The sequence below is a fragment of the Gallinula chloropus genome (genome assembly GCF_964237585.1).
Source record: "Gallinula chloropus genome assembly, chromosome: 2".
Classification (NCBI taxonomy): Eukaryota; Metazoa; Chordata; class Aves; order Gruiformes; family Rallidae; genus Gallinula; species Gallinula chloropus.
This window is the reverse complement of record NC_140086.1, coordinates 103423316-103446203: the sequence shown is the minus strand read 5'-3', so window position 1 is coordinate 103446203 and position 22888 is coordinate 103423316.

Below are 22888 nucleotides of genomic sequence, written 5' to 3'. Positions count from 1 at the left end.
ATATTAAACAGGACTGGACCCAACACCGAGCCCTGGGGAACACCGCTAGTCAGAGGCCTCCAGTCAGATTCTGCTCCACTGATCACCAACCTCTGAGCCCGGTCTGACAGCCAATTCTCAACCCACCTCACTGTCCACTCATCTATCCCATGCTCTTTCTGCTTTGCTATCAGGATGTCATGGGAGACAGTATCAAAGGCCTTGCTGAAGTCAAGGTAGATGACATCCCCTGCTCTCCCTCCATCTACCCAGCCAGTGATGACATCATAGAAGGCTATGAGATTGGTCGAGCACAATCTCCCCTTGGTGAATCCATGCTGACTGCTCCTCATGACCTTCTTCTCTTCCAATTGCTTGGAGATGGCATCCAGAACAAGCTGTTCCATAACCTTTCCAGGGACAGAAGTAAGGCTGACTGACTGGCCTATAGTTGCTGGGATCCTCCTTCCTGCCCTTTTTGAAGACCGGAGTGACACTGGCTGTCCTCCAGTCTTCAGGCAATCATTTCCGCCAGCTCCCGCAGCATCCTATATGGGCCCATGGATTTGTTTACATTAATCCCTTTGAGCCACTCCTGGACCACCCCCACCTCAACCAGAGGGAAGCTCTTCATTTCCCAAACTCTATTACTTTCTTTCAGTGTTCGGGGGTCCCAAAGGGTCTTTGAAGTGAAGACCGAAGCAAAGAAGACATTCAGTATCTTCACTTTCTCAGCATCCCCCGGCATCAGGACACCCACCTCATTCAGCAAGGGACCTACATTATCCCTGGTCATCCTCTTACTATTCACATATCTAAAAAACCCCCTTTTTATTATCTTTTATGTCCCTTGCCAGTTGCATTTCCAGGTGGGCTTCAGCCTTCCCAGCCACAGCCCTACAGGACCTGACAACATTCCTATATTCTTCCCAGGTGCTCAGACCCTTTTTCCACAATTCATAGACCTTCTGCTTCCCTTTGAGTTTACTCATGAGCTCCCTGCTCATCCACACAGGTCTTCTGAAACTTTTTCCTGATTTCTTGCTCAAAGGGATGCACCAATCCTGTGCTTGGAAGAAGCACTGTTTAAATGCTACCCAGCTTTCACAGGCTCCCTTTCCTTCTAACAGCGTAGCCCGTGGGATATCTCCTATTAGGTTCCAAAAAAGATCAAAGTTAGCTCTTCCAAAATTCAGGTTAGCTATCCTACTTTTTTGGCTTGCTTATTCCACTCAGGATCTTGAACTCCACAATCTTGTAGTCACTATGTCCCAAGCTGCTCCCGACCTTCACTTCCCTAACGAGCCCATCCTTGTTGGTGAAAACAAGGTCCAGTACCCGCCCTCCCCTTGTAGGTTCCTGTACCATTTGTAGTAGGAAATTGTCTTCTACACATTGCAGAAATTGTCTGGACTGCATACGACTGGCCCTGTTGCTTGCCCAGCAAGTATCTGGGTAATTGAAGTCCCCCATAAGGACCAGCACCTGGGATCTCGAGGCTACTTCTAACTGCTTATAGAAAGCACTATCAACTCGCTCCTCCTGATCAGGGGGCCTGTAGTACACACACACAAGTGTCACTCACACTTGCCTGCCCCTTGATTCTTACCCACAGGCTATCAACTGATGGATCATCCTTCCTCAGGTGGAGCTCAACACATTCTAGCTGCTCCCTCACATAAAGAGCAACTCCTCCACCCTGCCTCCCTAGCCTCTCTTTCCTATGCACAAGAGGACAGATTTGAGAAATGACACTGTCTTGTTTCATTGTGGGTGTGCTAGCTGAGAAATGGGGATGTGAGACTTCGTGATCACCACAAAAATGATGTTCCCACCAGGCTTTCTGAGGGCAAGGGATGTGGTCTTGTCACAGGTAGGAATGATGCCTTTGCATCTCAGGTTTGAAAGGATCATGTTAGCTACTGCACATTATAGCCTAAGAAAAAAGGATCTGTATGTTTGTGTTAGGACTAAGAAGGTGCAGCAGCAGTCTGAAGTAAAAATTAAAAGACTTTCAGCTGTTTTTCAGTAACAGGTTTTGCCCCTGCAGAATATGTTTAGAGGAAATATCCTTGAGAGCAGCCCTGAGGAGAAGGACTTGGGGGTGCTGATTGATGACAAACTCAGCATGAGCCTGAGTACGCGCTAGCAGCTCAGGCCAACTGTGTCCTGGGCTGAATGAAGAACAGCATGGCCAGCAGGTTGAGGGAGGTGATTCTGCCCCTCTGCTCTCATGAGTACTGTATCCAGAATAAGTCCAGAGGAGGGCCAGGGATGATCGAGGGCTGGAACACCTCTCCTGTTGAGACAGGCTAAGAGAGTTGGGCTTATTCAGTCTGGAGAAGAGAAGGCTCTGGGGATCCTTCTGTGGAATACCAGTACTTAAAGGGGCCCTATAGGAAAGTGGGAGAGGACACTTCATCAGGGAGTGTAGTGACAGGACAAGGGACAATGGCTTCAAGCTGAAAGAGGACAGGTTTAGGTTAGATATAAGGAAGAGATTCGTTACTATGAGGGTGGTGAGGCAATGGAACCAGTTACCCAGAGAGGTTGTGGAAGTCCCATCCCTGGAGGTATTTAAGTCCAGGTATGGGGCTTTGGGCAAACTGATCTAGTGGAGAGTGTCTCTGCCTATGGCAGGGGGTTTGGAACTAGATGATTGAGGTCCCTTCCAACCCAAAGCATGCTGTGATTCTATGAAAAAAGAGCTACAGAATTCAAAGTATCTAATTCAGATTTTGCTGCTGTATAAAAGGAAGGTGATGGTAAAGCATTATTAAAAATAAAGAAATGAATTTTCACTGTGCTTTGAAAAAACGGTTTTTATATTTTTAAGGGGGAAGTCAGAGAAAACTATTCACTGATGACTGAGAGACCTTTAACAAGATTCTGCAGTTTATTTGCACAGTACTTGTAAATGTGTTAAAAAATGAGAAGCACTTTAGTATATTAGGGTGATCACTGAAGCATCACTGGAGGGAATTATAAACTTGAATCATTTTAGTGAAATGCTTTAGACTGACAAGAAGTGAAATTAATCTGTTTATAAGGAGAGGGACCAGCCCACCATACTGTGATTTATTTTCCTGATTACTTTGCAGAACTTCATGAGAGGAATGAAGCTATTAAATTATGGGAACAGGACTTGATTCCTGGTTTCTGAAGACAAAGAGAAGTCAGAAATATACATATACCATGAAAAAAGCTGGTATGTATTCTGTAGACAAGAAAGCACAATCTGGGGTAGAAGAAGAGATTGCATCTCCATTTTCCATAATAAACAGAAATCATAGGTGCTTTCAGAATACCTTGTTTCACTTGTTTGCCAGAAAGCCAAATTGGCTGAGCATTAGAAGAATTCTCCTAGCACTCAATGGTGAGTAAAATAAGCTGCGTGTATATTTCTGTTCCCAACCTCTTTTAAGTGAGTAAGGTGGGGGTAAGACAGTTTGGCAGAAACACTGCACTAATCTGCAGTAATTCCACAGTGGGATGTGAGTTAGAGCCCTTCCAAGACTGTCAGCCTTGATGTTATAGATTATCTTTTTCTCAAAATGTCCTATCTTGTGCAGTTCAGCTTCAACTGAAGAGTACACCCAGCTATTGTTTTTGTTTAGTGGCTAATTACGTATTTGCAAACTGTTGTATTTGTTTGTCCTGTTTGACCAATAGTCCAGGCAAACACTTTCCACACATTTGTTGTATTCATTCCAACTGTTCCATGTTATGTTGATTGGTCACATAAATCAAAGCACTATATCTGTTCTTTGATCATATGACCAAAATATTTAAATCAGAGAAAAGAAAAATCCAATATGTAACTAAAAATATGCATCTCATTTATTCAGATTATCATTGTTTTGCCAAATGTTTAGTGCTTACTCATACGTGCATAATAAAAAAATCATTCATTTAATTTGTAAGGATGTAAATTTACCCTATTTTCTTCTAAAGGAAATAATTATGATGAATTTGGTTTTACTTTTCTTAGAAGTGAAAGACTTTGCTTTTGTTTTGTTAGAAATAAAACTAAACATGAGGTCACTTAATTTTATTTTTTTTTTGAACTAGAGCAATAAAATACCTGGGAAAATTACAAAGATAAGCTTAAAGTGGACTTTGTCTTTCACTGGTGTGAATCAAGGACAAAACAACTGGCTACAACATCTGTATTCTGCTAAATAATTTACTTGGCACTGATGCTAAAATATCTATTTCTTCATGCCTGATGGAGTTGGCACTTCATGTTACAATTTAAAATGTTTTCCTCTAAGTCAGTCATTGAAAGTCTTGGCATTTCTTATTAGTTCAGAAAAAAAAAATGTCCCTACCACTACTTTCAGCTTTGAAGTTTAATGAATTAAAGGGGAATAAGAGTAAATCACTTAATTTTTATGCTACTTTAGCTTTGAATTATTCTCAGTTTAGCATTGACTGGTGAGGGAGTGTTGCATTAAAGGATAAAAGAATTTGTCAGAAAATTGATGTCCAATTTTTCTGCTATAATTCTGCTAATATTCAATGTACTGAACTATCACGATTACAGATGCATAGCACACCTTTGCCCTAGTCTTGTTCAATGAACAAGCACAGCCAGGTTTAAGGAATTTAGTCATGTTCAATGAGACCTCTCACAGCTAGATTAATGAATAGTGCAATTTACTGAGACAACGGAAGTGCAGGTTCTTTTGGATCACTGGTGATAGTATACTGTCAAAAACCATGTCTAAGTAATATAGTAAAAAAACCCAACATAAACCTGGACATAGAGCAATCTAAACTACTCAAATAATACAGCAGCATGAATAACTCTAGAGAGATTTCTAAGCTTCCTAGGAAAGTATTCAGCATAAGTGTTCAAATTTCACTAAAGGTGTCCTGCTAGGGGGAAAAGGAGGGAGAGATGCTCAGCCTGTTGACTGGTCCCCAAAATCACCGGTGGTTTGTGATGGTATCTTCTGCCTGCACCCCTCTCTTCTTAAGCCATTTTCATGCGATTTTTTATCTGTCAGGTGGAGCTTGAGTGACTCTAGTCCTACATACCCTTTGTTACGAATGGTGTACATTTTCCTTGCTTCATAGAATCATAGAACCATAGAATGGTCTGGGTTGAAAGGGACCCCAAGGATCATAGAGTTCCAACCCCCCTGCCACAGGCAGGGACACCAACCTCCAGGCCTGTATCTACACCAGGTTGCACAGGGCCCCATCCTACCTGGCCTTGAACACCTCCAGGGATGGGGCATCCACCCAGACTGTTCCACCACCTCACCAATCTCTCTGTAAAATACTTCCCCCTAAAATCTAATCTAAAGCTTCCTTCCTTTAGCTTTAATCTGTTGCCCATTGTCTTGCCATTGTCTACCCTTTGAAAAAGTTGATTCCCCTCCTGTTTGTATGCTCCCCTCAGGTACTGGAAGGCTGCAATGAGGTCCCCCCGCAGCCTTCTCTTCTCCAGGCTGAACAAGCCCAGCTCCCTCAGCCTCTCTTCATAGGGCAGGTGCTCCAGCCCTCTAATTATCTTCGTGGCCTCCTCTGAACCCTCTCCAACAGTTCTACATCTTTCCTGTATTGGGGGCCCCAGACCTGCACACAGTACTCCAGATGGGGCCTCACGAGGGCAGAGTAGAGAGGGACAATCACCTCCCTGTCCCTGCTGGCCGCCCCTCTGCTGATGGAGCCCAGGATACCATTGGCCTTGTGAGCTGCAAGAGCACACTGCTGGCTCATGTTAAGTTTCTAAGCCACCAGAATCCCCAGGTCCTTCTCAGCAGGGCTACTCTCAAGGAGCTCTTCTCCCAGTCTGTATCTATGTCTGGGATTCCTCCTGCCCAAGTGCAACACCTTACACGTCGCAGTGTTGAACTTTATTAGGTTCCCCTGGGCCCATCTTTCCAGCCTGTCAAGATCCCTCTGGATGGCTTCCTTTCCTTCTGTTGTGTCAACCACACCACTCATCTTGGTGTCACCTGCAAACTTGCTGAGGGTGCACTAAATTCCGTCATTGATATCATCGATAAAGATGTTAAAGAGCACCAGTCCCAAGACAGACCCCTGGGAGACACCGCTTGTCACTGGCCTCCACCTGGACACAGACCCATTGACCACCACCCTTTGTCTACGTTCTGTCATCCAGTTTCTTACCCACTGGATGGTCCACACATCAAATCCACATCTCTCCAATTTAGAGATAAGGATGTGTTGGGGCACTGTGTTGAAGGCTTTGCACAAGTCCAGGTAGATGACATCAGTTGCCTTCCCTTTATCCACTGATGCTGTCACTCCATCACAGAAGGTCACCAGATTGGTGAGGCACGACCTTCCCTTGGTGAAGCCGTGCTGGCTGTCCCGGATCACATGCTCATCCCTCGTGTGCTCCAACATGTCATCCAGGAGGATCTGTTCCATGATCTTCCCAGGCACAGAGGTGAGGCTCACTGGCCTGTAGTTCCCTGGGTCTTCCTTGCTCCCTTTCTTATAAGTAGGAGTGACGTGACCCTTTGTCCAGTCACCGGGGACCTCGCCTGACAGCCACGACTTTTCAAATACAATGGAGAGCAGCTTGGCAACCACATCAGCAGCTCCTTCAGGACTCTGGGATGCATGTCATCCAGCCCCACAGACTTGCAGACATCCAGTCTCATGAGGCAGCCTGAGACTTGCTCTGCCCTTACAGTGTGGGGGGATTTACTCCCCCAGTTCCCACCTAGAGGTTCAGGGATACGGGGTTCTGAGACTTGAGAATTATGAGAATCCTGGCTGCCAGAGAAGACTGAGGCAAAGAACTCATTCAGTACCTCAGCCTCTCCACATCAGTTGCAGCCAATTCTCCTTTCTCATTCACCAATGGGGGTATGCTCTCTTTGGTATTTATAGACTAGCAGAAGTTCAGAGCACAGGCTCAGTGAGGGGTGGTTGTACTTGGAGGCAGGTAGCCTTTGGGATGGAGGTGTGCTTTGGCATTATAATGATATCATAATGAGCAAATTACACCCAAAGGACATGATTTTGACAGAAAATATGGAACTGCTGGCTCAGGGTAGCAGCTATGCAGCTTAATCAGCTCCACAGGGCCATCAACTTCCTGTATTACCAGAGAGGCTGGCCGTGGTGCCTTCACCCTGCTCCACCCTCTGTGCAGCTTCTCTTAGAGTCAGCACATCAAGCTCCCCTGATGTTGCCAATCTCTATGGTTGCTGAGGGAACTTCTGTGGAATGGATTCCTTGCATATCAACCGCACTCCTCAGGGTAGTTTCTTTAATGCTGTACCTTTTCTTAAATTTTGAATAGGAGTTTAATTTCTAAGTCACCTCCAAAAATTATTATTTTGTTTTTTATGGAAGTACTTGTATATGTGCTTTCTTGTATATGTGATACTTTATATGTGATACTTGTATATGTGATATATCAGGTAGACAAAGTAGAAGCCAGTGGAAAGATATCATGAAATAACTCGTAGGACACAGGAAGTTAGCATTTCAGCTGAGAAGCTGAACAACTCCTTCCTCTGAAAATATTTCCTGCAGAGCAGAGATTTACAGTTAATAAAGATGTTTCCTGTTAACAGTGCTTACCTATAGCAATCCTGAAGGTTTAATAATAGGGTGTGCACAGATCTGTAGTGTCTAGCAAGGCTGGACAGCTGTTACTCTCTATAATTGATATCAATAATGTTTGTCTTCTAATTGTCATGGTAAAGTCACTGAGACCAGATTGTTCCCAGTCTCTAGGCAAGGTGAAGCAAGATTAAAATCCTGTGACTGGAAGTAAACACAGCTGGATTTTTGGTGTTACAGTGAGTCAACCTCAGGTGCAGTGCCCAATCTTCCACCCATTTTCAGGTGTGTAGAGATGGTGAGAAGTGGAAATAGCACGAGCTGTGCAAGTGGAAAGATGTAGGTAAGCTGCAGAATTGGTGAGGGACCTGTAAATAGCAGTTCCGTCTCTATCAATTAACTTCTTACACAGAGATGAAATTCACAATTTATACCACCTCCCAACATTACTAAAATGACCTAAGAACCTCCAGTGAAACTGCCAATGAAATATTGTTGTTTATATATGATGCAGAAGATCACCATACCTGTGTATAAGTAGGTTGAGAAAACAAGGCAATCTTTCATCTATCTTTTTCCAGAAGTCTGGGGTATTTATGTTGTATTACAGTGAAACAATATTTATTGTTATGAGGCTTCTGTGGTGAATGCCTTCTTGTGGTATTTAAATTCAAACAAAACAACTAAGGTCTGGAATTTTTCCGCAGTAAACATGGAGATCCTGAGGCACCTTCTTCAGCTGCTTTAATTAGTATATGATGCTGCATTATTAATTTAATTCTTAAAGAGGACCAGGCAAAGATGTGCAGTGTGAGACACTGGCCTTTATAGAGGTTCAAAAGGAAAAGGTCATTACACGGACAAAATGGACTTTCAATCAAAAAGAGTTATTTTTCCACTGCAAGCAAAGGTTTTCCATACTGTTTCACAGCATTGATCAGGAAGCTGGCTGCCGCTAACTTTTTAACTCAGTTTTTAGCATCTGATCACTGTCAGCACACATTTGTTCCTGATGTACATTGACAGCAGTGGGATTGCAGTCAAGGAGGGAAAAGAACAGATCCATGTTAACTTCCCTGCTCTTTTTATCCTCTAAGTCTCATCTGCAAAGGAATCAACTTTTCCACTTTACTTCCTGAAAATGGAGACAGTGTCTGCTTTCCTTCAGCCCACCACATCCAGCTTATGTTGCCTGTCAGATCTGACACTGAACCATGACCTATGTCTGGAAAGTTTCTGTGCACTTACTACTAGTCAAATAGTAGAGCAGAGACCTCAACAGAAATAGTACTACTATCCAGGAAACCTTATTCTTTTGTTTTATTTGAACTCTGATCATGAAAAGCCATTTACTTTGTACTTGGCTTTGGTCATAAGGGACTTGCGTTCTGGCATGTGTTGGTACAGTTCCCACAGTGATACAATTTCCTGGCATGCCACTTAGACTAGGCATGTGATGTCTGATCTTTACATCCTTGTCTAATGATATTTAACTTCTAAAGTAGGAAATGAAAAAAAAATGCAGCAGGGTAAGCAAAACAGTAATTTTCACAGTATATAGCAAGGAGAGAGTTATTTGGGGGTTAGTGTTTATTCTGATGGGTCAATAAGTGGGCCAATTTTTGATGGTTAGATTCTCAAAGAGATACCTACAGCACATCGACAAACTTCTTCACTTTAGTTTTTGGGTGAAGTCTTTCATTGATTTTTGCCTTTGTGATTACACACTACTCTTAAAATATGTAGAAAAGATGTAAATACTTTGCAGGCCATGGGAGACTCAAGTCTACAGGATGAAATATTACCCTAGGCACTCTTTATTTAAAACTCCAGTAATACAGAAAACTATTAACAAATTGAAAGGTCCAGAATACTTGGACAGATTGATGATGAATTTGAATTACATTATGTTTGTTTGGGTCCCTCCGGACATTTCATTTTGTGAAAAAAACTGATAATACTAATGCTGAGATAATCTTTAAAGTTTGTCAGTCTATGGTCTAGAAATTAAGAATCCAGTCAATAGCCACTGTTGTCATCTGTCCCTTCACGGAGTAATAAACTAGAAAAACTGGCAACTTCTTGGTGTCTAAATGTCAGAATCTCTTCTACTTCAGTTCATACAGGTGCCAATTGATTGAAAATCTGGATTTTCAGTGGTGTGAGAAAATTGTAACTATTTAGTGCTTCCCCTTGCCATGGGGGAAGGGAGCAGGAAAGGACAACGCTAGCTTTTGTGGTTTGGAATAAAATTTTGGCTCCTATGCTGTCTCAAACACAGAAGACAAGTGCTTTTTGAGTGAAATGTGAAGTGGCAATTTTCACAGGAGCATTTGTGGATGGTTTGGCATTGAAAAAGGTCACTTCCCATCTTGTATTTCCTCCCATGGATTGGAGGATACTATTTTCCTTACCTCTCTTTCTTAGAGATTACCCTGAGCTGGAAATGTAGGTGCCATGTCAGGCACCTGAAACATAGACAGCTCTCCCTGAAAGGGCCCAGGGACTTAGCAGTTGCCCTCTCATGATTCAAAGCAGCTTGTGGTGTACAAGAATGGACAAGATAAACCCTACAGACAACATTATTTGCTTTTTGGAGACTGGGAGCATAGACAAAAGGATGCAACCTCAAAAAAAAAAACCAAAAAAAAACCCCAAAAGCATATATGTATGTTAAAGACAGGAATTTACATGGACAATATTGTGTTCTCAAAATCAACACATATAAACAAGACACTTTAAATGTAGTTTCTGTCAAGGCAGATACACCATATGCTCATATTGGGTTAGTAATGATACCTTTGAGAAGGGCAAACATTGCAAGGACAATTTTTGGACCGTGGTCTGCCATTTTTTGTTTAGTTGTCCTGGTTTCAGCTAGGATAGAGTTCCTTTCCTTTTTAGCAGCTGGTGGAATGCTGTGTTTGGGAGTCAGCATGGGAGCAGTGCTGATAACACATTGATGTTTTTTAGTTGTTGTCAAGCAGTCAACATTTCAGTTGTTCATATTGCCCTGCTAAGGAGATGCTGGGGGTGGGAGGGAGAGGGGGGGAGGGGGGACAGCCAGGACAGGTGACCCAAACTGGCTAGAGAAGGTATTCCATGCAAATTACATCATACTTAACATAAAGGTGGGGTGGGGTGGGGCTGGTGGGGCGAGGAGCACATGGTTCCAGGATGCTTGATTTTGGGGTCAGTCTGGTTTTGGGACAGCTCTGAGCTGTATGGCCTGAGTTGCGTGGTTTGGTAAGAATCTGCATCATGTATCACCAGTTCTGTATATTCTGCTATAAAGTCCTATTATTGGTTTATCTTTCTCTGCTGTCCCAGTAAACTGTCCTTATCCCAACCCATGAGGTTTTGTTGGATTTTTGAGTTTCTTTTTCCTCCCCTCTCCTTCCTCCCTCCAATCCCCCCAGTTTCCCAAAAACATCCTCTTAGAGAGAGCAGCTGTGTGGTGATTGGCACTTGGCTGGGCCAAAATAACATTAGTATACCATTTAGTAGATTTCTTTGTATTTGGGATGTCAAAGGTCATTCAGTAAGAACCAAGGACTCAGACTTTGGCCCAGCAATTTGAATCATGTATTCCTTAAAGCGTTAGAAATATTTGCATTTAAGATGCTAAATAAAAGGGCTTATGAACAACAGAAATATGAAACAAGTAGTTAGGCAAATAGCTTCCTTACATGAGAGTGCTCTACTAAGTGCTATTTGCTTGATTTATGAACAAATTTGGCAATAAAAATAATTAGATGTAATAATAAATGTTATATTAGGAAACACAAGAGCTCATTTTACAGTATCAGCATCCTGATCTCAGTCACTTTGACCTTGACACAAAATGCAACAATTTCAGAGTCTTTTTATTTCTGTTAAAATAATGAAATGTTTCAAAAACTACTGAGAAGGAAAAAGGGCAGATAAATGGACTTTCTGTCAAGAAAAATCTTTTCTCTCTTATAAGCACCCTGCCAAGGGCATTGGTTCACTCTTCGGTCATGATGGTGCAAAGATCATGTTAGAAAAGGGCAAGCATCAACTAAATGTGAAATCGAAGTGACCAGAAAAGCAGATGATCCATGGCAAAAGTGCACTTTGGGTGAGAACCTGAAGATAAACAAGATGAGAATAAAGGTAAAACAGAAGGGGTTGTGAGTCACAGGACTAGAGATATAAAAATGGAGAGAGAAAAGGAGAAGGGAGCAGTTGGTAGAAGGCTCATTGGGAAGTCATTGATCACACTGTGCATTTAAATATGTAGATCAGGACAAACAGCTACCTTGGGTTCAGCCCCAGAGGCAGTAGGAGCATCAGTTTAACAGGGCAGTGACCCACCTGAGGGACAATCAAAGCAAAGACAATGAAATTCAGAAATGGTGAAGAAAATCTAGAAGAGGGGGTGGGAGTGCAAGAGGGGTGTTACCGAATTTGGTTTTAGAGAGTGTCCCCATCACACCAAGCATTTTAAGGGTTTGAAATGTCATACGCTGTAACTTAATGAAATTTCTGTGTGTATGTTAGAGGATAGTGGTTTGTGCAGCATGAAAGAAAATACATTCAGAGAAGACAAGCAGTGGGAATTCCTACAGCCTGGTCCACAGCCAGATCCCTCCTTCTTGTTGAAAATGTGTAATGAGAAAAATTCGGCCTCTGTGAATTGTGTGCAACATGGAACATCTGTTCTAAGGAGGTGCTGTTGAGTAGACAGTTTTCTTATGCCAGTAAGTTGTTAGTGCTGTCTGCAATTTTCCCTTCTCCATTTATGAATCTTGATCACAGTATATCAGTTTGCTTCTATAAAATTATTCTTGCCTTGCTTTTGGCACAGGAGTCATAAATGAAAAGTCACTGAAGTATTTGGGAAAGCATATTTAGTAATTGCATTAAGTAAATTAAATGTAGCAGTCAGAAGACATCTGTATTGTTCTTGAAACATGAATGGTGAGAACAAAGAGGATAAATAGGGGTTCATAGCTTAAAACAAAGACACTAACAAAAAACATTAACAGAGCTTGAAATAGGAATGAAATCAACTTAGAGTATTTTACATAAATGTTGATTAGAGACCCTTGGCCAGTGTTTGTTCCTCTGAGTAATGGGAGTTGCTCCTTTCAACAGAGGGCAGACACGCTGCCTTCCTAAATCATAGAATAATAGAATCACAGAATTGTAGGGATTGGAAGGGACTTGGAGAGATCATCGGGTCCGACCCCCCTGCCAAAGCAGCTCCCTAGGACATATCACTCAGATAGGCGTCCAGACGGGTCTTGAATATCTCCAGAGAAGGAGACTCCACCACCTCCCTGGGCAGCCTGTGCCAGGGCTCTGTCACCCTCACTGTGAAAAAGTTCTTCCGCATGTTGGTGCGGAACTTCCTGTGCTCCAACTTGCAGCCATTGCCCCTTGTCCTGTCCCCACAGAGCACTGAAAAGGGGCTGGCTGATTCCCCCTTCATCCCCTGCTTCAGATAATTATAAACTTTAATTAGGTCCCCCCTTAGTCTTCTCTTCTCAAGGCTGAAGAGTCCGAACTTACTCAGCCTATCCTCATAGGGGAGATGTTCCAGGCCCCTAATCATTTTCGTGGCCCTTCTCTGGACTCTCTCCAGGAGATCCCTGTCCTTTTTATACCAAGGAGCTCAGAACTGGACACAATACTCCAGGTGGGGCCTGACCAGGGCAGAGTAGAGGGGGAGGATCACCTCCTTTGATCTGCTGGCTATACTCCTCCTGATGCACCCCAGGATCCCATTGGCTCTCTTAGCCACCAGTGCACACTGCTGGCTCATGGCCAACCTGTCATCAACCAGGACCCCCAGGTCCTTCTCCACTGAGCTCTTCTCCAGCAGGTCATCCCCCAGCCTGTACTGATTCCAGCGGTTATTCCTTCCCAGCTGCAAGACTCTACACTTGCTTTTGTTGAATCTCATCTGGTTTCTCCCTGCCCAGCTCTCCAGCCTGTCCAGGTCTCACTGGATGGCAGCACAGTGTTCCTGCGTGTCAGCCACTCCTCCCAGCTTTGTATCATCAATCTGCCTCAGGAATGAGAGAACAAGTGGAGGATGAGAGCACAGCCCTCTCTTCAGCAAACTTCCATCCGGCTCACTCTTACTTCCTCTTTGCACTGACTTTGTGTCCTGTCTGTGCAGTATCCTTCTGCATTAACAGGATCAATATGGGACAGTGGTCTGTATTCCCAGACACTGTCTGCTGGGCACACTTCTCCCTTACACAGTCTTTGCTTTAGTCCCTGCTACCATGCTGCATTGTCCTCCTTCCTCTCAAGCTAATTTGAAGGTATAGGAGAGCATAATCATGAGTCTCTCTTCCCATTCCATGTCCCACTCACTAGGTGCACGATCTGTGAGAGAAATAAGGAGTTCATCATCTGGGTTGGGGAGAGACTTACTCTCCCATGCACCCATACAATTAGCCTTTTGAACAAGGTATATGTGTGCAATTTATAAACTTAATGAGGAAACCTCTGAAATGTTGATTCCCTTGTTGGGAGAGGTACCCTGCTTAGCAACCCGTGATATTCTGCATGCACACTCATTTTGGCAGTGCATAAGAGGATGTGCATGTGCACTCTGAAGAGTCAAATGAAACCTCATGGCTTTAATTCTGGAGCAAGATGCTTTGTTTTACTAACAAAGCTTATGGGCATTTAATTAGATTTTATTGTTTTGTAACAAATTACAACATTGTGATACTTCACAGATTTGTTACACAAAAAATTGAAATGGTAAAAAGGCAATTTAGGGAGGGATGATTCAAGTTCCCATTTATTTTCAAATATGAAAACAATTCAGTTTTTCTTCATAGTTTTCCAAGTTATCCACTCTCATAACTTCAGAAATGTGATCTAAATGCAGCTGTGAAGCAGGGAGGTATTTTCTGCTGATTTATTCAAGAATGTCATAGTTCTTTTCATCACAGGAAAATTAATTAGTGAGGTAAATTATAATAATGATAATACATAAAATAAAAGGAACAATCTAATCTAGAGATTTTAAGTTTTGACAGCTGAAGAAGGGCATGAATGAAGCACAAGGAAATAGCTCACCCATCTTCAGCACTGCAGCTGAAATGGCAATGGCATTAAGCAGTGGGTGCTTAGGGGGATAAGTTCCTGCTTCATAAAACTTAGTCCAGGCTGGGACAGCAAGAGACTTTTGATTCAATTCAGCTCCACAAAGCCATGCCTGCTCCTTTGGAATGTCAGACCTTTCATTGAAATTCCCACTGCTTTTCCCCTCCTCACTTCTTTCATCTCTTGCTGTTCTCATGTATAGGTGATTTCTTTAACACTTCCCCAGCTGTTTCAGCAGAGAGGGACAGAGAAAAGATCCCAAGGAGATGAGCAAAAGGGATGTGGCCTCACTCCTTGGCACCTGGGATATACTAAGCATTTGGGCAGTGCTGTCTCAAAATCTGTTGTCTCAGACTAAGCATGTTCAAGATATGTTTAGTTGGCTTACAATGGCAGTGAAAGGAGTTTCTGTTCCCCTCTGATGTTGTCCTTCTGGCTGCTTCAACTAATAGCATGAAACACCATTTCTCTCACTTTGTAAGATTTTGGATGAATATTGAAACAGCTTCCAACATTTGCCCAGGTTCCTGAGCAAGGGGCTATTAGGTCTAAATATTTGTCACCTGAAAGAGGAGTATGAGATTAGATTCAAGACTCTCCCAGTATTTCTTTCACAGTTCACTTTCAAGTCTGTTAAATTTGAAATGGGGTGGAAAAGAAGATTGAAGCAATTTAGTAGTTTCAGCAAAGATGTAGTTTCAGCAAAGATGTAGTTTCAGCACAGCCTGAGAATTTAGCTAGATCAGTCATTTCCCTCCCACTCGGCTTTGGTTTTGCTGTTGCAGAACAAGGTGGTGTTTAAAGTAATTTTCAGAGATAGGAAGGCTGTGTGCCAGAACAAAGCACTGTTTTGAGTGTCTGTATAGGACTTAAACTTGTGCTATAGTTGTTTTAATTGCTAGTACTGCCACCTCTGCAGCACTGGTTTTATGTTGGGCTCAGAGCTTGAAAAATGTATGCATATTGTTCATATCTCTGGGAAATCAGTTCCTATCCACATTCAAAGATATGGTTCTCAATGCCTTGGCTGTCCTGTTTGCATCTAGTATATGGAAACTGTAGAAATTTAAAAATCATTAATCTATTTGTTCACAGAATAGTGTGAACAAATGGTACCATAAATTAACAAATGGTAAAATAAACCTTATTTTTAATGGGGTTTTTATTTGGTTGTTTGGGGTTGATTTTTTTTACACATCAGTTAAAAGCTTGATATTTTGTAGGCAGAAAAAAAATTGTAATGTTTTTCTATTCAAATCATGATCTTACATATTTGTGGGTACATTCTGTAAAGTACTAAAAGCAAATGTTTTAGTGCATGATACAATATATGTGAATACTGCAGCATTTTCAGTCATACTTGTATTTTGCTGAATTTATCAAAATTTCTAATTATTTCCACGCAGACTTTGGAGCATCTTTCCATTTCTAATGTGTAGGGATATTTCAGAAAGTAGAAAGGACAGAATAAATTTTAGTTAATGCTTTGGCAGCTGGTCAACTAGCTTTTAATGTCTGTATAAAATTAAGGATGGTAATGAGGACTGAGAATCCAAATGGTGTTCCTACACAAGCTGTGTCTAATATTGTCCATCTCTAAACAAGTTTATGGCAAGGATGGGAAAGAGGCAGTTTTATTTCCAGCATATGCTTGGATAAAAATATCTATTTTTGCCTTATAATCTATACATATAACCTATTTCTTATGTGCAGGATGTAGGTGTATTGAAAACTAGCCATTCTAAATACAGAAAACCTATAATGTACAGCTTTGTCTCCCCATCTCTAAATGAGTGTCCACTACAACTCAGAGATGGAAAAAATTCAGTGGTTTCTGGAACAAGGAGAAAGCACAGGAATTAGAAATGCCATTGTCTTTAAAGATGAAAAAATCAAAATACTAGTTTTCCAGAATACTGTTCAGCTGAAATCACGATAAGACATAAAAGTTGGTATCTCCTATCTCATGCTAGACTGGGTGTAGAGAATGCATATCCACAGCTAAAAGACAGACTTGGAGTTTTTACATTCAATAGCAAAAAATCCATGATCTCTGGAAATTTTCTGTCAGCAACAGAAGTACACATACCCCACTCTTGCCTTCTGCAAGTTCTGCGCTCTTTACATTTTTAGCCAGATAAAAGCAATGCAAAAGTCAATTGTGCCCCAGTATATCTAAAGCCTACACTCATTTTGTGGTTCAGATGGTATATAGCCATTAGACAGAGGCCAGGTGTCTCATTATCACAATCACATGAATCCAGTGATCTCGGTAATATAATATGGAGGAAGGAATTATAAACTGAACTGTTAGAATTATAGGATATTCCATATGAGTGACTCCAAACAAAGCCTAGTCTCAGCCTACTTCAGTCTGAGCTTCAAGGCTCTGTAAGTTCCCTTTACCCCCTTTTATCCCCATGAAAGAACTGTGCATACTATTCCATTTTTATTCCAACATCAACAGTGACTGACCTGTGCAGATATCCCCCAGTTCATGTGCAGGATGTAGGTGTCATAAAAATAAACTATTCTAAATACAGAAAGTCTGCAAACCAAACAGTGGGAACAATTACATTTCAATTAATTTATGGACTTTTTCTTGAATTCTTGGATGAAGTTTCATCAATATAAAAAAAAATTCCAACTTAACCCTTTGGCAGAGAAGTGAATCCTGAAGCTGCTTTTACAGTAAGTTGCTATAGCATTGTCTGCAGGAGATAAAGCTCTTTGGTCACAAATAGTCTCTTTGTTTACTCAACTTTCAAAGATAAATATGCAAAAAATTGCAATTCTCACTAGTGAACAGTTCCAAACCACAGATATCTCTCCTATCTGATGAAGCCATCTCTCACCTGCTACTTACCATAAACTACACTCCCAACAAGGAACACAGCTTGTTTTATTAAGTTATTAATAAATTTCAGAATGAGATCTTAATCTACAATGAACAGATGTTCCTTAGCTTGACTAAAAGGGAAAAAGTTGTGCTACATAAGGGGCAGTCTGCAAAGATGCAGTTAGCCTTGTCGGGTCTAAGGTAATCTATTATACAAAGTACATATGACTCATTATCAGTAAATAAAAAAATTAACATGCCCCGTGCATGATGCCTCTCCAGGGAACTTGCAGAAGGTACCTGCTCTCTCAAAGCACACAGCACATTCTGCAATGGATAGCCACACAACATTTCAGTGTGCCTTTGTGTAGAGGCTGAGGTCCAACACATTTTCTTTTCCTTATTATTGCCTTCATTGCTAGTGGTACTGAACAAGAATAATCCTTTTATACCAAGAATTGCTATTGTCCCAGTAATGTTACTGGATATTAACCATGAGACTACAGTACACAATAAAAATATTTCATAATTTTGCTGTTGTCATGGATGCTTCTGAAAAACAACACCCCCCCCCCCTTGATTAAAAGAAATCATTAGGCAATATACAGAACTGGTGACACAAAATGGAGTTTCTCACTGAACCATGCAACTCAGACTGTACAGCTCAGACTTGCCCCAAAGCCAGAGCCTCACAGAGCTCCCATCCCCAACTAGTGCCCTTTTATACTGAGCATGATGCCTTATGGTATGGAATACCCGCTTTGGTTAGTTTGGGTCACCTGTCCTGACTGTGTCCCATACCAGCCTCTGGTGAAAATGAACTCTATCTTAGCCAAACCCAGGACAAGCCCCATTTGAAACTTATTTCGGGAACCAATCTCTAGTGTAAACATGTTTTGATACATGAAGGCTCAGAAAACAAATCCACCAATGACAAATAAAATTTTTTGTTTTAAGCACTTTAGTAGTCTAGAAAAAAAAAGAATTTAAAATAAGCCGATTAAGCAATCCTAACAATACATTCAATGCTGTAGCTGTAGAATGCTGCAGTAAGATCTTAATTCGTTCCAATACAGTATAATGGTGATTAAATAAATATTACATGAGTTCCTCCACCATTTTACCAAAAGGCATACTCTGTGTACAAAGGTCTGAAGAAGGTCTAGAGTCATTCACATTGCAAGTTTTTTCTGTTGGCCAGAGAAGATGATGTCTAGAAGGTCTGAATGAGTGTAATATCACTGAAGTAAATAAAATAATTATTTCCTCTACCTAAGAATTAACCTCAGGATTTTGTATTGCATTTCATCATCTGTGTTACATGAAGAATAATATTTCCTTTATCTGCTTTATCTACAGAAATTCCAAACTGTGGAGGTTATATATCTTACTAAATGATTATACAACACCCAGCATAGTGAAACCTTTATCATTATAATTTTATCACAAGGATAGAACAAATTTCAGCTAGGAAGATATTGTAATTCACGGGAATAATATGAAATTTCAAATAGCTTTGTTTTCCCTAGGAATAAGAACTGTAATTTGAAAATGAGATGCTGAAAATCTGAGAACTTTGTGGAGAGAAAGTTGCACACCTTTAGGAACATAGAGCTGGGCACTTAGAAACTCTGAAGTAGCTTCTGTGTAGAGATTCCCTGAGATTACTGGACTGAAAACTTTCAGAGCTACATTTCATTAGACCATAAAACACTAGATTTATCAACAGGGATTGTGCACTGGCAATGACCCTAGTTAATCAGGGGGACAGTGTGCTAATTCAGAGTAGAAACGTAACTACTACTGATGGGCTAGGTAAGTTAATCAGCTGTCACTTGGGAAGCAAGGCTTCCCTAAGGAGCATATACAGATCAATAGACCAGATGAAGTGCACCTACACCAGTGCACGCAGCATGGGCAATAAACTGGAGGAATTAGAAGTCCTTGTTACTAAAAGAGATTATGATGTGATTGACATCACTGAAACGTGGTGGGATAGTTCACATGACTGGAGTGCTTCAATGGCTGGTTACAAACTATACAGGCGTGACAGACTGGTTAGGAGACGAGGTGGGGTAGCCCTGCATGTCAGAGAATGTTTTGACAGCCTGGAGCTGAAGTATGGTGAAGACAGGGTTGAGTCTCTGGGTAAAAATGTACTTTTTCTGTGTATTTTTGTGAAGTATTTTGAAATTCTGTTACCTGATTACTGACTTAATGGGTCTCCCAAAAGGTTTGTCATTTGGAATAGTATATCCTTGAACAAGTATTGATACTATTTCTGTATCTATATCTACAGAGAGAAGCAGAAGGGGAAAAAACAACAGGAGAAAATTGACTGGGAAAAGAGGTTTCTGTTTGTCTGCTTTATGCGTTACACTGGTGTAAGTATTTTGGTTGTCTCATTCTGTCACAGTAAAACTACACGTTGAGTGATTTCTGACTTTAATTTTTGGGTAGGTGTCACCCTATATTACAGAATGGCATCTTGTCCATCATTTCTATGGGTCTGTCTGCTTCTGGCTAAATTAATTTATTCTACATGTAAATGAGCAGTTGCATGATTTGCAACTTTTTCATTAGTTTTTATTTTTATGAAGAACAAAAAATCATCAGCTCAATCAAAGCCATACTAAAGGGCATAAACTCATCATCAGCAATTTAGGAAAAGAAATGTTTACCAATTATATAGTAAGAAAAAAAACTGGCCAAATACAATGTAGGTGTCATTGACCCTCTTCAGACAGCAGGTACACAAGAGTGCACACGGGAAGTAGGATGCTCTACCAACGACATAATGAGCCAATTGCTTCATGGATCACCTTGTTCACCTTACAGTTGTAACCCTTATGCAGTTGCAACTCTAATTATGTTTTAGGGTTTTTTTTTCTTTGGTTATGTTGAAGAAACATTTCCTTTTGGTAAAATATCACATTCTTTTTAAAAAAATATTTTTTGAAGAATTGCCTTCTGAGCAACCTCTAAGGAAGCAACAATATCTCCTTAATTACCTTTATTAAGCTGGCTTTGACATCTGAATGAAAATGACAGGCTTGTGACAGCTAATTCAGATCCACCGTGATGCTAGAGCAATAACATTAAATAATTGTTTCTTTGCAGTTATGCTTAAGTGCTCACAGAAAGCTACTTAGTATTTTAGAGCAGTCTTTTTTTTTATTATTCCTTTGTTACTGTAATACTCAGCCCAAAATGAAACATCTATCTGTAGCATTAATAAATACATATCTCAAAACCAACATGCCCACTATGTCTACAGCAAATTGCAGTAATGTAGGATTGGAATTACAGTGAACCTAGCAAAAAATTCCAATCAACAGATTTAAGTCTTTTGTTTTAAACAAAGTATGTCAGTGTAAACAGTGAATTTACATCAAGCAGCAACTGGAATTACAGTATTTTGTATTTTTCAATGAAAAGTACTAGCCTGTAACTACAGCTAAGCTTAAATATGCCATGTACACATTGGTTATAAGAAAAAAATAAAGGGGAATTTTTGCTTTTACATTTTCACATGAAAGCATGAACTTTTCCTATGTGCTTATAAACGTAAAAGGAAATGTTACTGTAAATAGCAGTAGTGGAAGAAGGGGCAGCTGAACAGATGGTTGGTGAACAATCATCTTGAAGCTGTAAATATGAGTCTTATGTGAGCTACTAATTAACAAATAGCTTTAATTTTTGATGGATACCTAATGGCATATATGCAGAGATTGAAATTACAATCCTCCCCTTCCTATCAGGCTGCTATAAAAAAGTACATATTCACTTTTGCTGGTGGTGTTTGAGGAAGGAGTGTTCAAACTCCAGGTTTTAAAGAGACTAAAAAGGGTGATACGGAGTACTGGAGCACTTGTAAAGAAGTGGCATTCACAATGTGACAAACACATTCACAAATATTTTGAGGAGGAAGGGGTAGGATACTGAGTGAGAGAAGAGAAGAGAAGGCTGTGGGGGGACCTCATTGCAGCCTTCCAGTATCTGAAGGGAACATACAAACAAGAGGGGAAATAAACTTTTTGCAGGGGCAGACAATGGCAGGACAAAGGGGAATGGATTAAAGCTAAAGGAGGGAAGCTTTAGATTAGATATTAGGGGTAAGTTTTTTACAGAGAGAGTGGTGAGGTGCTGGAACAGGCTGCCCAGAGAGGTGGTGGATGCCCCGTCCCTGGAGGTGTTCAAGGTCAGATTGGATGGGGCCCAGGGCAACCTTGAGTAGCTCCAGGCCTGGAGGTTGGTGGCCTTGCCTGTGGCACGGGGGTTGGAGCTCTATGGTCCTTGGGTCCCTTTCAACCCTTTCAGACCATTCTATGATTCTGTGGCTTACTCCATTGAGATTAGTTTGTGTCATGATGAAAAAAGAGCATTTTTACCCATGGAACATGAATCTTCTAATTGAAGGAAAGACACATGCAACACTAATTACTGAAACAAAATTCTTGAAACCGAAGGGGAAAAAGCACTTCCTAAATAAAACACATAGTAGAAAACATTCTGAGGTTTAAAATGTCATAATTAACCATGGGTTTAGAGCATTAAAAGAACAATAAACTGAGGCACTACAAAGTTTTAGTGAATTTGATTGTCTAATAGTGTTCTCAGTTTTTGTAATTTATTACTGCAGCACAGTATTTTTTGCCTTATTGTAAAGTAGTTGTGATGAACAGGTATATCTAGACGTTCTCTTAGTGGAAAATGTTAGGAAACTACATTGCAGACAGATTTTTTTATTCAGTGAACACAAAACATATAGTTAGTGGTAGTGTAAATTTTTCCACAGTGTTAAGCCAATGTAGACTAGAGTATTATGGGTATGCAGACAATTAAAATAGCTGACAAAGCATGATCATCAAGCAACTAGCAGAGTAAGAGTTAGTGCTGACTTGGCCAGTTTTGAAATATTGATTTTAAAAGTCCATTAGTAAGCTCCTAACTATAAACTACCAATTTGTTAAGGTCATTAAAAAGGCAAACACAAAAAGGCTACTTTAAGTTAATTGTTTCCTGAGTACAGTGCTTTTAGAATCACAGAATCACAAGGTTGGAAAAGACCTTTGAAGATCAAGTCCAACTATTCCTATGCTAAACCATATCCCTAAGTACCTCATCTACCCTTTTTTGGAACACATCCAGGGAAGGTGACTCAACCACCTCCCTGGGCAGCCTGTTCCAGGCCCTGACAATTCTTGCAGTAAAAAAAAATTTTCTAACATCTAATCTGAACCTGCCCTGGTGCAGCTTCATGCCATTTCCCCTTGTTCTATCTTCTGTCACCTGGCTGAAGAGACCATCGCCCACCTCTCTACAACCTCCCTTCAGGTAGTTGTAGGTGGTGATAAGGTCTCCCCTCAGCCTCCTCTTCTCCAAGCTAAACAGCCCCAGTCATTCCTGTATTGATCT